We start from the raw sequence: 15,058 nt of genomic DNA, 5'->3' as shown, positions 1-15,058 counted from the left end.
GAGAGTCTGGGTCACTCCAATAGGTAAGCTACTTAGACCAGTAGAATTACTAGTTGGGGATTTAGAATGGGTTTAGGAAGGCAATGATGAGTGTCAGTTATGGCCTTGGGACCGACTGCAGCATTAAGAGGGCTATAAGTCATCTCAGTTGTACTCCTCTTATGCTGTTTGATTTTTTTTTTCTACTACTGTAAAGAAGATGACAGTAAAATTCCTTTTATACATATTCCCTCATGTGATTATTGAGGAGAAAAAAAGTCCAAGAAAGAAAAATTATTGGATCAACTTGAAAAGTATTTATAATGGTTTCATATTGTGAGAGGAGATATCAATGGGTTATTCATTGTATTTAACCATGAAATTTTCTGTGGTTTACAAATATTTAGTTTTATTTTGTAGTACATTTATTAAATCAGTTTTATTATTTACAAATTAATGCAATTTGAATGGCTCTAAGAACTAGATTTTTCAATTGGTGTCCAAAGTAATTTATAACACTGGAGAAAAGTATGAGAAGTATGTAAAACACTTGGCAAATTAACTGAAATTTTGAGAGCAATGTTCTTGTGGACTATTCTGAAATTAGGTGAGGTATTTCCAACTTTATGCTAAGAAATAATTTCTATTTTTTTAAAGTGTTGTTTGGAAAAAAAAAAAACGATGTAACATGTGCATTTGTTTCTGAAAAGAAAATGCATTCAGTAATTTCCTAATGCAACACATCTCCAGAGAAAACATTGATTATCTTTCAAGGTTGTTATACTTCAAAGAGCATGACCTTTAGCCTGGGAACCTGAAATGATCACTCTCTTAAGCAGCAAGGGCATTGACATCATGTTCTCCCATTTGGAGGCATATTAACCAGAATTATTCATCCATTTGTTCTGTTATGCATGCATGTATTCAAGCATTTGTCAATCGTTTGCTTACCACTCAGCTTGACCTGAGCAATGCTGTTGGCGTGGAAATATTTTGGTAAACAAAACAAAACAAAATATAATCATCTTGTTTATGCTTTTTAAGTAAAGGTTTTTTTAGTTTGGTTTTGTTATTTTGTTAATAAACAATTACTTAATCGCTTCTCGGCCTTTTGGCTAAGATCAAGTGTAGTATCTGTTCTTATCAGTTTATTAAACAATTACTTAAATATGTGATTTACAAAAAGAGAGTGGATCTAACATCTTAATGGGGAAATTCTCTACAAGATCCTTCTCTGTTTTAACTCCTATTTACTAAAACATTAAGCTCTAAGTCTCTAATCTTACCACTATAAATCATGAAATTATTTCATGCTATAAACATCCAGGAGAATGAATCCAGAAAAATAACAGGTGGCAGTGAAAATGTATTTGTACATCTAATATGCAGCCATGGCAGTAAATCAAGACACAAATGTTGCCTGGTGGAAGGAAAGAGCATTCAAAGACAAAGTCAGAAAACAGCAGTGTTGTAGACAGACTTCAAGATGGCCCCATGATCTCTACCTCTTTGTGTTAATGCTCTTGTATAATCGCCACCTCTTCCACACCATCCTGACCTTGAACTTGGGCAGGACTTGCTTCTAACCAATGATATAGCAAAGGTGATGGGATGTCTCTTTCATAAAAGTTGCCTTATATAAGATTCTGTCTTGCTCGCAGACTCTTTCTAGTCTCCCTCTCTTTCTTTGTTGGCAACAAGGAAGCTGTCATGAATCTTAAAATCACAATGAAGTGAATGCTGCCAATAGCCACAGAAGTGGCAAAGCAGAAGCTTTCCTAGTCATTTCTCCAAATGAGAAACCAGACCTTGCCAACACCTAGATTGCAGCCATGGGAGATCCTCTGCAGAGAGCATAGCTAAACAATGTTGGAAAGTTGACCCACAGAAACTCTAAGATAATACATGTGCATTATTTAAAGCTATAAATGTTGTGGTAGTTTGTTACACTGTGTACAAAAACAATACAACATGTGTGGCAATCTCTGAGCTTTCACCACATGAGCCACAAAAATGAGAGAAAGGAAAAAAATAAAGGAGACCTGTTTTGTGCACGGAAAGCTGAGTTATTAAAAAAATGGTAGGAAAAAATAAAGAAGGTCCTACTGTCCAAGTCAATGGTCTACCCAAGTAGACAATATCTCACCTTTATAAACCTAATTATGTTGCTCTTGTGATTTCAAATTCTTACATGGTTTCCATTTATTTTTTATAACAAAATCATTAGAAAATTTCATAAAAGTCTGTATGGAGTTCTCACCCTATCTTATCAAGCACTCTGTGCTTCAGCCACACTTCTCTTTTCTCAGGTCTGAGAAAAAAAAAAAAAGTACTCATTTTTCACAAGATCTCATGCTTCTAATATCTTGAACTAGGTTCTCTTTACTTTGCCTGATAAAATTTTACTCACTTTTTATACTTTATAACCAACTTTTGCTTCTTAGTGGATACTTTCTATGATCCTTAAGGCTAGGACAAATGCTCTATTTTAATTCTTATTACATCATATTTCTCTATGATATCTCTTCATGATATCTTGCTCTATAAAATCTATATCTCATTGCAACATCATAGAGGGTAAGGAAATGAGTGGAAAAGCAAGAAAAAAAAAGTAAGGGCTTGAAGATTATTTGTTTATAGAAACTAAGTATCAAAGTATGACTCATTGTAGTATTAGGTAAATATTAATTAATTATTATGTACTAAATAATGGCAAGGAGACTGCTTTTCACAGTGACAAACCTCTGAAGTCATTGGGAGATTTAGAAGATGAAAACTTCCAAAGACTTCTGATGGGAACTCAAATGTTTCACAATCCATTTACTGTGGCAATCAGTATAAGCATGTCTCCAGAAAAACTTATTATATTAGTCATTCAAAATATTTAGGGTCATTTTAACATATGTTAAGAATATTAAATTCAAGGAATTATAAAACACGTATTACAATAGTCTGGTTTGCTTCCAGCACAGCAAATTGTATACTTAAAGAAGTAATACAGCATTTTTAGACAGTTGCAGATTAGTTTTTTTTTTTTTAAAGATTTTTTATTTATTTATTCATGACAGACAGAGAGAGAGAGAGAGGGAGAGGCAGAGGGAGAAGCAGGCTCCCGAGGAGCAGGGAGCCCGATGCGGGACTCGATCCCAGGACCCTGAGATCATGACCTGAGCCGAAGGCAGACGCTTAACCATTTGAGCCACCCAGGTGCCCGACAGTTGCAGATTAGTATGATTCAATGAAGTATCCTTTCTCTGAAACTTGTGTTTTTCTTTTTTTTCTTAAATATATATAATAAAAACTGACCTTTCATTTCACAAGTATTTTTCAATCATGTACTATGTTCTAAGAATTATGCTTTAAATTTAATTTGGGGCAATTCTGTTTTTCACAAAAATAGTACACCCACTGTAGTGAATGACAAATATTAAGAGAACTCCTTGACAATTGTGACCTGAGAATACAACCACTGACAAGTTCTACTTCTTGGTGGTGTATTCATTTTACAAAACTCATTGACTAGCTACTATTTGCTATCTTTTTACACTGCAAAGAGTAACTATTCCAACAGCTGTGCTTTAAGTAATTTCTTTCCTTTTATACTCAGTTTAGTCTGAAGTATATGGTTCTTCCTGACTTCTTGAAATGTGCTGATACAGCAGAAGTCAACATTTCTTGAACATCTGCAGATCTCACCATGCCATAAAAGCATTCTTTTTAAAAGGACCACTGTATATATGATTTATTTTTGTATTTTTATACTACCTTCCCAGCAAAACCCACAAACATTTGTACATAAAATTTTAAACATGTAAAATGTGAAAAACAGCAAATGAAAAACCAAGATGAATATGAAAAAAGTATGCATTGAAGGAAAAAAAAATGAAGAAATAAGATGGAAGAAAGCCTTGGAAAAATGAGTAGATATTGCTTAGATTTCATTCAAAAAATTGTATTATTGTTGCCCACAATTTGGCATTTTAGCAAGAGTAAGTAAATGACTATTCTTAGAAAATTAAAATTCCGAAATAGTCAGCATTTTTATATGGTGTTCAACAATCCTGTCAGAGCTTTGTAGTACTTACTCTGTTTAGGTTCAGATTTTCCATATTCCAAAGCTCATAATCAGGTAGACTGGCCAACCTGCTCATAGGTGCGTGTAGTCTCTGAAGTTTAAACTTCATGATAAGAAAACAGAGATTAAGAATGTTATAACTCTGTTTTTAAACTCTATAAAAATATTTGGATCTAAATATAAAAGCTGTTTTCTATTGCTGCCATAACAAATTACCACAAATTTAGTGCCTTAACACTCATTTAATATCTCACATTTCTAAAAGTCCGGTGGGCTCAACTAGGATTTAGCTTAGTCTCCCAAGACAGAAATCAAGGGGTCCACAGGGCTATGTTCCTTTCTGGAGGCTCTAGGGGAGAATATGCTTCCAGGTTAATGCGGATTGTTGACAGAATTCAGTCCTAAGCAGTTGTAGAACTGACGTCCTGTTTCTTTGCTGACCTTTGCCTGGGGGTCCTTCTAAGTTTCTAGAGGCTGCCTGCATTCCCTGGGTGATAGCCCTCTTCATGTCAGAACTGCAAAACTGCATCAAATCCTGTTATGCTTCACATCTCACTGACCTCCCTTTCTGCTTCATCTCTTCTGCAGTGTCTCTCTGTCTGACTCTTCTAACTCTTCCATCTTTTAAGGACCCTTGTGGTTACATAGAGGCCATGGATAATCCAAGATAATCGCCCTATTTAATGTTCAGCTAATTTGCAAATTTAATTCCATATGAAAAATCCCTTCTGGCAAGTATCTAATGTGTTCCAGTGATTTGGGTTTAGAAATCTTTGGGATGGGACATAATTTAGCCTACACTCATAAGCAAATATACCCACACGTATATCATATGTATATATACATACATACTTAACATATAAACTTAATATTATTAGGCTTTTTTTTAACAATGAGCAAGTGTCACTTTTTATAATGAAAACATTTTAAAGTGAAAATAATTTCCATTTAAAAAATTACATAGCTATTAATAATTATGGTTTATTCCATTTCTGATATTAAATCTAATTTAAGTAGAGTGCTTTTCTTTGCAACCACACAGAATCTTAATTATTGTGACAAATTTCTTAGACTACTTGTATCAGCAATATGAATTTCTCCCAGAAAATTTTACACCTGCTCTCCAATAACTAATTTCTTTACCTATAAACAATTACACATTGAGTTTCTTAATGATATTAATGTAGATAGGCATGCAATTTTAATTGATATTATAGGCAACTTAACTTTAATAAACATTTTAATATTCAATCATTTATTTGATCACTGAATGTGAACAAAATACACTTAAAGTATATATTTGTGTTCTGAAGTATTGGAGAAAATAATAAAAAAAAGCTTTCCTCTCAAGAAGCTTACATTTTAGAACATCCATCAAAACTATAAAGTATGAATAAAGATTGATGGCTGGCAGTTTCAGAAACAGTGATGAATATGTTGGTATCAAATATAGGCCAAAAGTAATGGATACAAGAAAAAACATACAGATGACCCAAATGGACATTCTTGAGGAAGGAAATGTCATAATCTAAAATGTGAGAGTGAAAAAATATAAAAATAAAATAAAATGAAATGTTAGAGTGAGATGTCTAAATTTGCTAAAGCTTAGAAAGTAGATTAGAGCCATATTAAAAGAAAAGGCTGGGGGTATGTGGGTGGCTCAGTCAGTTAAGTGGCCAACTCTTGATTTCGGCTCAGGTCATGACCTCAGGGTCATGAGATAGAGCCCTGAGTCAGGCTCTAAGCTCAGCAGGGAGTGTGCTTGAGATTCTTTCCCTCTGTCCTTCCCTCTGCTTGTGTGCTCTCTCTCTCTCTAAAATAAAAAAATATATAAATAAATCTTTAAAATAAAAGAAGAAAAGGCTGAAACTTCAGATCAAAGGTTAAAAATATTGTCTGTATATTGTTACTTTCACGCCTTTATAAAGTCTACCTAATAAATAGGAATGACTCTCCTGCCTCAGAAACTTATCTCTATGTTCTTCATTTTACCCTTAATGCTACATTCAAAACCCTGCTTTTACAATATGCACTCCTTTTTTTCTGTGTCATCAACAACTCTCTCCCCTTTACTTTTCAAAAATCTGGGATTCCAGTATCTACTTCTACCACCACAATCATCTGCATATAAATTGAGCTTAGTCTTTGCTGAGATCAAGATTATTTGATATAAATTCCTTATTCTCCTAATTTCTATCACAATTCAATTTGGTCATTCTTTAATCCTTTTACACATTTGTTTCAATCCCATATCACATTAATTTTGCAAATCTGTAGCTGTGCTTGATTCATTGTACCCCACTTTTGAACCAGTAAGTTATGGCCAAAGTGGCAGAATCATCTGATAGAAAATATCTTTGTTTAAACCACCCCACACAGCAGGGTTTGCAGGTGTGGACTTGTCCATAAAGAGGAATGTGTAAAGTAAAAGCAAATAATTGAAATTTGGACATTTCACCAGCTTGGCAATTAACAGTGTACTTGACAAATGTTAAATGATGATGAAGAATATTGGGACCCAGAATTTTTCTCACTGTTCAATGGTATTCTGAATTGTTGAGAGTAGAGCAAAATTTTTTTTTTCATGAATAGAAAGAAAACAATTGAAAAATAATAACACCCCTTTTTCAAAGAAGCCTTTTCTTACTAACCAGACTACATTTTCTTTATTTAAAGATTTATCTATTTTTACTTAAGAGAGAGAGAGAGAGAGAATCTCAAGCAGACTGCCTGCTGAGCGGGGATCGTGATCTCACAACCTTGAGATCAGGACCTGTGCCAAAATCGAGAGTCGGATGCTTAACTGGCTGAGCCACCCAGGCGCCGCCCCAGCCAGACTACATTCTAAATAGATTATTTCATAGTTAGGTGGCTTTTGTGCATGAAAGTTATAATCATAATTATTGTTACTTTGTTTCTTAGTGAATGTATGAATCTTTTTTTTTATTTTATTATGTTATGTTAATCACCATACATTACAACATTAGTTTTTGATGTAGTGTTCCATGATTCATTGTTTGAGTATAACACCCAGTGCTCCATTCAATAGGTGCCCTCTTTAATACCCATCACCAGCCTAACCCATCCCCCACCCCCTCCCCTCTAGAACCCTCAGTTTGTTTCTCAGAGTCCATAGTCTCTCATGGTTCATCTCCCCCTCCAATTTCCCCCCTTCATTTTTCCCTTCCTACTATCTTTTTTTTTTTTTTTTTTTAACATATAATGTATTATTTGTTTCAGAGGTACAGGTCTGTGATTCATCAGTCTTACACAATTCACAGCACTCACCATAGCACATACCCTCCCAATGTCTATCACCCAGCCACCCCATCCCTCTCACCCCCCACCACTCCAGCAACCCTCAGTTTGTTTCCTGAGATTAAGAATTCCTCATTATCAGTGAGGTCATATGATACATATCTTTCTCTGATTGACTTATTTCGCTCAGCATAATACCCTCCAGTTGTATGAATCTTATGAATTAATTCTGTACCAATCTACCAGCCATTAGATCATTTTTAAAATATAATTTCACTTTTATATGATATTATAATATCTGAGATTTTCTTATGAATTTCAATATCTGAAACATAGGACTTTCCCAGAATGGAGGTTTACTTTATATTTGCTTTTATATTAGTATCTGATCCATTGTGCTATATTCATTATTTGACCTCCTCTGTTCTTTTTTAATGCTTTTTTTATAATTAGAAGAGTCCTCTACACTCTGCTGGGAAATTGGGGCTTATCTGTGGAATTAGCTTTCTTCTAGGCACTAGGTTATTTCATCATTTTTGAACTAATTATTGGATTATTTTCTGCTCTTTTCTACATAGATAATGATAAGTGGCTACCAAAGCCAAATGCTATATGTCTTAGCATATTACCTTTTTATTTAAGAGATTACTAGGTTTACTCATTAAACAATATTCTTTTTTCTCTTTTGAAGACTAAAATACATAAATATAACTTACTTTGGCTTTTTGGTAACTTAGAACTCTCTCTTGATTTTCTTGCAAGCATACTTGCTTTCTGGCAGCAACAAGATATCCCAGTCTGCTCTACATCATAAAAACTCTTCACAGATTGGCTTTAGCAGTTTAGAAATTGATATTGTCATATTTTTTTAATTATTATATTCCTATCTAATAATAACAGCAAAAATAATGCTTTCCAACTTACATAATAAGAATTATAGTAATAGACAAGAAAAATATAAATATTCCTTTTAGAGCTATTACTGTATATGAGACATAATCTAAGTGCTATTAAGATGTAGTCACATTTAAATATCAAACCAAACAATGAGGTAGATTGGAAAAGAAGCTCAAAGACTGCCTGAAAAAAAATTACTCAGGTTAAATAATGAAGAAGCAACACAATATTTATCTAGCAGAATTTCTGAGATTCCTAAACAGTACAGGAAGAGCTAAAGTTAGTAATTACACACTTCTTTTCAACACAATTTATTAAAATAAACTTAAGATTCTACACTAGTTCTGTTAGTACAGGATTGGAGGGGCTGATTCATTTGAGGCCTGAAATTAATTAAAGGTTGATATTTGAAAAATAAATGATTTGTGCACCAAATCTCTGCAAGTGTTCTTGGCTTTGCAATCTAACAGAGTATCCCTCAATTTATCGTTACCTTATTAACTGATTTATTAATTTTACCAGAATATCTCTCATACTTTTCAAAATATGAGCTAATTTTGGCAACTTTAGTCAATGCACACACACAGGGTTCCAAATTTTATTCATTCTTCATATTGAGAGAAAAAATACTTAGATTCAGAAGGAAAGAGAGAGAGAGACAGAAAAAGAGGAAGAAGAGGAAGAAGGAGGAGGAGGAGAATTTTTGTGTAAACGAGAGGAAGCTGCAGATAATGAACAAGATAAGAAGAAAAAATAAAAGGTCGCGGTGCTGCTAGCTGCAGCCAAGACAGTTCGTGACAACAGAATAAGCAGCAGACAAGACAACAGAGTAGAAGATAGTTCAGAACAGTGAAACAATATTCAAACAGCAGGGCGCCTGGGTGGCTCAGTCGCTAAGCGTCTGCCTTCGGCTCAGGTCATGATCCCAGGGTCCTGGGATTGAGCCCCGCATCGGGCTCCCTGCTCTGCGGGAAGCCTGCTTCTCCCTCTCCCCCTCCCCCTGCTTGTGTTCCCTCTCTTGCTGTGTCTCAGAGTCTCTGTCAAATAAATAAATAAAATCTTTATAAATATAAATATATATATATTTATTTATACATATATATATTCAAACAGTCTCTCAGCCCGAGGAAAGAACACAAGGCTGTATTCTCAAGTGCACCCAGAACCCACCCTGTCAATCAGAGGAGAAAGGCAAGAATGGGACCAGCAGTTACTTGAGCTTAAACATTCACCAAGGGTGCAAACCTCTAAAACCACCAGACCTTGTCTAGTGATGCTCAATCAGAAGATTAGGAATCATTTCCAATGGGATTAGTACAATAGCTAGCTGATTATTCAAACCTGTATTACATACTGTCTTCATTGACTTTAATATTATATTGACAAGTGTGACACAAGACTAAATGAAGCAAATACAATATGGTTTTGCTTAATATTTTTGCATGAAATATTAAAGTATTTAAAAAAATTTAGAAAATGCTAACACCCAAACTTACCAACTTCTAACATTTTGTACTGGTAAAAATTTTCCCTTTTTTGAAAAGACTTTTAATTTAAACATTTATTCATACAGAAAAGCACACCAGACAGAAGAATGAAATTCTATGAAATTTTACAAACTTGAATAGCAAATATACCATCTCCCATCCACTATGCCTCCGAAGTTAACAGCCATCCTGACTTCCAAAAACAGAGGTGAGTTGGATTGCTTATGCATATTAAATAAAAGCAATCACATAATATAGACAATTTTTGTCTTGCTTACTTTGTTCAAACTTATGTTTAAAGGATTCACCCTTACTGTTGAATGTATAAATAATTTACTCATTTTTATTGTTGTACTCAAATTTTATAGTCTTGTTTAAATTTCTACATATGTGGTGGTAATAATTGAATTTCGTATCTCAGGTGTGGTTCAATGATATGAAAGTATAGTTGAACTGTTACCCACTGGTATATATATATAGTTCATTTTTTAAATGAAGTGCAAGATTTTGGACATATCTCTTTATATTCCATGTATTTAAAAATAATCCATGGGTCCTGTATTAGTGACTAATTTATTTGTTCTACCTTTTACTTAAAAATAGTGTAAAATTTTTCAAATGAGTAACAGGTAAACAGACTAATTTGTATACTTTTTATGAGTAAGATACCTGGATCTGAAATAGGTCCAATGAACTTGTGTTTTATGAGACTTCTGTGGAATGGTTGCTATAAAAGCATGGGAACAATAGATGAGGGATTAGGGAGGATGGACTATAAAACATAGATTGGCCTGATGAGCGTGGAGGGGCCAATAGATTTAGCAATTTATGACTGGTACAAAGAGTAGAATTTAATTGACTGTGGTGCCTGGTTGGTAAATCTGGAATTATGAGGGAACTAGGAAACATGAAACAGAGGCTAAATTCATAGTAGAGAAGAAATGAAGAAGTTAGAGATGCACATAGTAAGTACACTGAAGTTAGAGATGATCCACCGAGAAAAAAGTTTCTAAATTTTGAAATTGTTCATGGTATCTGAAATTGTCTCAGAGGAATAGTACATACATATACACACATATATATATACACATATGAGCATGTATGAATACATGCACACGTGTATACTCACACTTGCACACAAGGTGGTTGCCGATGCAGTGATTCAAGAGGCGAGACCTGTAATTAAAATCCCAGCACAGCCACTGAGCAACAATAACTCTAACTTCAGCCAGGTTACTGTGGTAACAGTTATTACCTTTGGTTAACAATCAATAAGTGGTTAACAATTATTACCTTTATTATTTATTATTTTATTGTTAGCATAATTATAAATAAGTAGACCAAGGAATTTCAATTCTAGGCTTTTTAAAAACATGAAAACTTGATACTAATGTCACTAATGATGAAGCCTAGATGAAGGTAGAGATTAGAACTCATCTAATAACCCTGGGGAAGTTAAAACCCTTTGCTACACAAATATAGTCCAGAACCAGCAGCATGGGTATCACCTGCGAGCTTGTTAGAATTGCAAAATCTCAGGACCACACCAGATTCAGTGAGTTAGAATCTGCTTTATGACAAGAATTTCAAATAATGCTTATACACCTCAGATTGAGAAGCACTGAAATAGGTTACTGAATATATTTAACTTCATAACGTGTAAAGATCCCTAAATATATCATAAATTACAGAATTTATAATTAGAAAGATCCATAGAGATCATTTACTTCAAAGACTGCTTTATGAAGAAATTGAGACCCAGAATGGTTAAGCTATTGCTTCAAGCCACATGGCTAGTTAGTTATGACTGCTTTAATAATGATGGATTGTCCCAAGGTAGTTTCAGATTTTTAACTTTTAACATTTGAAAAACATTGTCATATTGAGTATGGAACTTAGAGTTATACTATTATATTTCATCTAGCTAATGTATAAATAGAAAAGAGAAGCAATGCTACAATTTGTAATATAGAGGAAAATCCAAAATACATATTTTTAATTGACTAATATGTTTAAAACCACCATATAAATGTGTTAAGTATATATATCCAGGTGAATTAGTTGCTAAGGCTGCCATAACAAAGTGCCACAAACTCTGTAGAATAAATAAGAGAAATGTATTGTCTCAGGTGTGGAGGCTAGTAGTCTGGAATTAAGGTATTAACAGGGTTGGTTCCTGTGAGGGCTGTGAGAAAGGACCTGTTCCTAGCCTCTGATCTAGCTTCTGGTGGTTTGCTGGCAATCTTTTGTGTTCTTTGGCTTGTAGAAGTTATCAGCCCAACTTCTGCCTTTATCTTCATTTGGTATTCTCCTTGTGTGTGTCTCCATCTCCAAATTTTCCCTTTTCATAAGGATACTAGTCATAGCATTACAGCGCACCTTAATGACCTCATCTTAACTAATTACATTTGCAACAACCTTATTTCCAAATAAGATCACATTCTTCAGTACCCGGGTTTAGGACTTCAACAAATGAATTTTGAAGGGGCATAATTCAACCCATAACACCAGGTTTTAATCTCCTTGAGAAAAGGAGAAGACCTGTATTGAACTTAAAATTTGAAATTATTATCAGTGCCTGCTAAAATAAATTGGAATCATGAAAGTTTTTTTTATTTTTTTATTTTTTTTGAAAGTTTTTTTAAATGAACATCTTTCATCCCTATTTAAAAATAAGTATATTAAGAATAAGAAAACAATTATTATAAAAACTTTTGAAAATATCTCTTAATTTAGCCCTAAAATATCTTTATTTATGTATGTAAAAGAACAATATATAATCAAGCAAGTGAAAGCAATTGTTACATAATTATTTAAAATTCAAGTTTTTATAACATTTTTAGCATATTTTGTAATCTGAAGCTTCAAAATTGATTACTCCAAAATTTCTTCTTCCTAGAATAATTATGATAATAAGAACATTCATTTCTCTAGCTAACACCTTGCTAAATCAAAGTTCACATATTTCGGGAGGAACAGAGAAAGTATCCACCAACTAATAATCAATGAATAGATGGTAATCTTATGTATACATTTTCCTAAGGGATTTTAAGAAGCAGCCACATTCCCTCTCCTCTCCCTTCCTTTCCACTCCTGTTTAATCAGTATCTAAATCCATATTAATTGTACTTCTTCACTTTCTTTCCACTTACCCACTCTAGACCCGCCAAATTCCCTCAACAATATTGTAACTCTTCTGTCTATGTCAGTTCTTTACCCCTCAAGTTTTTCTCTTCATTAGAACTGGATCGGCTTTCTAAAACATAAATATGGTCTTGTCATCCTCCTGATAAAATCCTTCAAGAGCCTATGGTATACCATTTAAGAATGTGGTTTACCTCTCTCTCTCTTTTTCTCTATGCTCATTTGTTGTCTTTCTTAAATTGCACATATAAGTGAAATGTTGTATGTAAGTGTTGAATCACTAAACTGTACACTTGAAACTAATATTACACTGTGTGTTAACTAACTGGAATTTAAATAAAAACTTAAAAAAAAGAATGTGGCCTATGAGAAACAAACAAAACTTCAGCTTTCAAATCTTAGCTTTAATATTAATTAGCTAAATGAAATTGACTTCAGAGACATTTATTTATATTTACCATGTATCAGTTTTCTTATCTGTGAAGCACTGATAAAAATATTACCTGCCTTACGGGGTTATTGTGGGAAATAACCCATGTAATATGTATGAAGTATTGAAGGACTTTATAAATGTCATCAATTATTATTGTCACTCCTGAAAACTTCATGTAAAATTTACTAAAAGGATGTGATCAAGGAATTTTTGGCTCTTAGAGCAACAAATTTAACATCAGACCTATTTCTGAAGGCACAAGTTCCCTGTTTATTGAAGGTAGTCCTACTGTCACTATTCTTCAACCCTAATTGTTGCTAACACCCACTTTTGTTGTAAAAAGTGTCTCTGTTTAGGTAATAAAGTATATTGTGACCTTATTTATATACTCAATTGTTCATACCACAAGGATTTAATACACGTGTACTTAAGAATTTAAAGACAAATTCATTAGCTAGGGATGATATGATAAATAATTTCAAAATGAGTTCACCGAATCTACTTCTCAGATCCTGAAATAATAGTCATAGCTTAAACTTGAGTCTGCTTCTCCCTGTACTCCACATACTGTTCAACATCTTTACAGATGCCAATTAATCTAATTATCACAGTAATCCAAGGATGAAATACGTGCTGTTATTATCTCCATTTTATAGAAAAGGAGTTTAAATAATTCAACTCTCATAGGCAGTCATTTACAAAGCCAGCCTTTGATCCCTGCAGTTAACTCCTGAGTCTACAGACAATTTGCTGCTTCACTACACTGTCTGTGTAAATGGTTTACCACCTAATGTTCTGTATCTTAAAGTAGTGGTCGTGGATGTCAAGATATACAGTCTCCAATGACCTTAGCCTGGCCAACCTCTTCTATCTCTTGATCCTAATTCCAGAGATGATTTACTCGGTTTCACATAACTTCTGTATGGTGTGCCTCTTCAGTTGTTAGAAATTGTTTATTTCATTCTCTTTTGGAAACCTAGAAATGACTTTTTGAATTCCATATAAAATAAGCATATAACTTAATTATCAATAAATACTTGTTTTCTGTGTTTCTCTGTAAATAGCACATCTGGTGGGTATATAATCTCTTCCTTGACTGCTTCAGGGTATCTAAGACTTGACTGTCCTTGCCAACTGGCATCATTTATTGCTTTTTCCTAAAAAGCAAGAAAGATCTATAAACCAATGAACTGAGAATAAAATTCAAACTACTCACATGACTTCCAAAATCATTTATGTTTGGTCCCTGCCTACATGTTCACCCTCTTTTCTCACAGCTACTTCTCATAATGTCCCCCACAGAATCTCTTTTCAATTCCTTGATGATGATGCTCTTTATCTAGCCTCTGAAAGTTTGAGCTGTTTGTTATCTTGTGACACTCTCCTGCACCTTCTTAGCCTGGCTAACTCCTTTTTTATCTAAAGAGTTCTTAATGTATGATTTGTTTTGTGAATCCGTTAGGTCTCTGCCAGATGCCTCCCTCAGTGCTACATAAGTCAACAGGACCACAGTCTGTGACTCTTCTATGTGATCTTCACTTCTCAAGCATTATCAGAGCAATCGCCTACTAACTTGTTTTGCCCCCTTTTATGCTTCATTGGGAAGTAATTATGTCATGTTTATCACTGAAATAACTCCTATTAGTATATTAACCAGTAGTCAACAAATGTATACATGGCTTACTCTGTTTATCTGTCATGTAGAAACAGATGACCAATGATCTCTGCATTTATTTAGTTATTTATATACAATAATACAGCATAATGATAATCAATGGAAAATAT

At 33.8% G+C, this 15,058-nt stretch overlaps 1 pseudogene; it reads left to right on the top strand.

Annotated features, from left to right (window-relative positions):
* Nucleotides 1-1,074: 1,074 nt before the first annotated feature.
* On the top strand, nt 1,075-1,227 carry LOC123835100 (U2 spliceosomal RNA; annotated as a pseudogene).
* Nucleotides 1,228-15,058: the final 13,831 nt, after the last annotated feature.

Source organism: Mirounga angustirostris, unplaced genomic scaffold (genome assembly GCF_029215605.1).
Source record: "Mirounga angustirostris isolate CCGP_5_RB_7025 unplaced genomic scaffold, mMirAng1.0.hap1 SCAF_1, whole genome shotgun sequence".
NCBI lineage: Eukaryota > Metazoa > Chordata > Mammalia > Carnivora > Phocidae > Mirounga > Mirounga angustirostris.
This window is presented reverse-complemented; position numbering and strand designations above follow the sequence as displayed.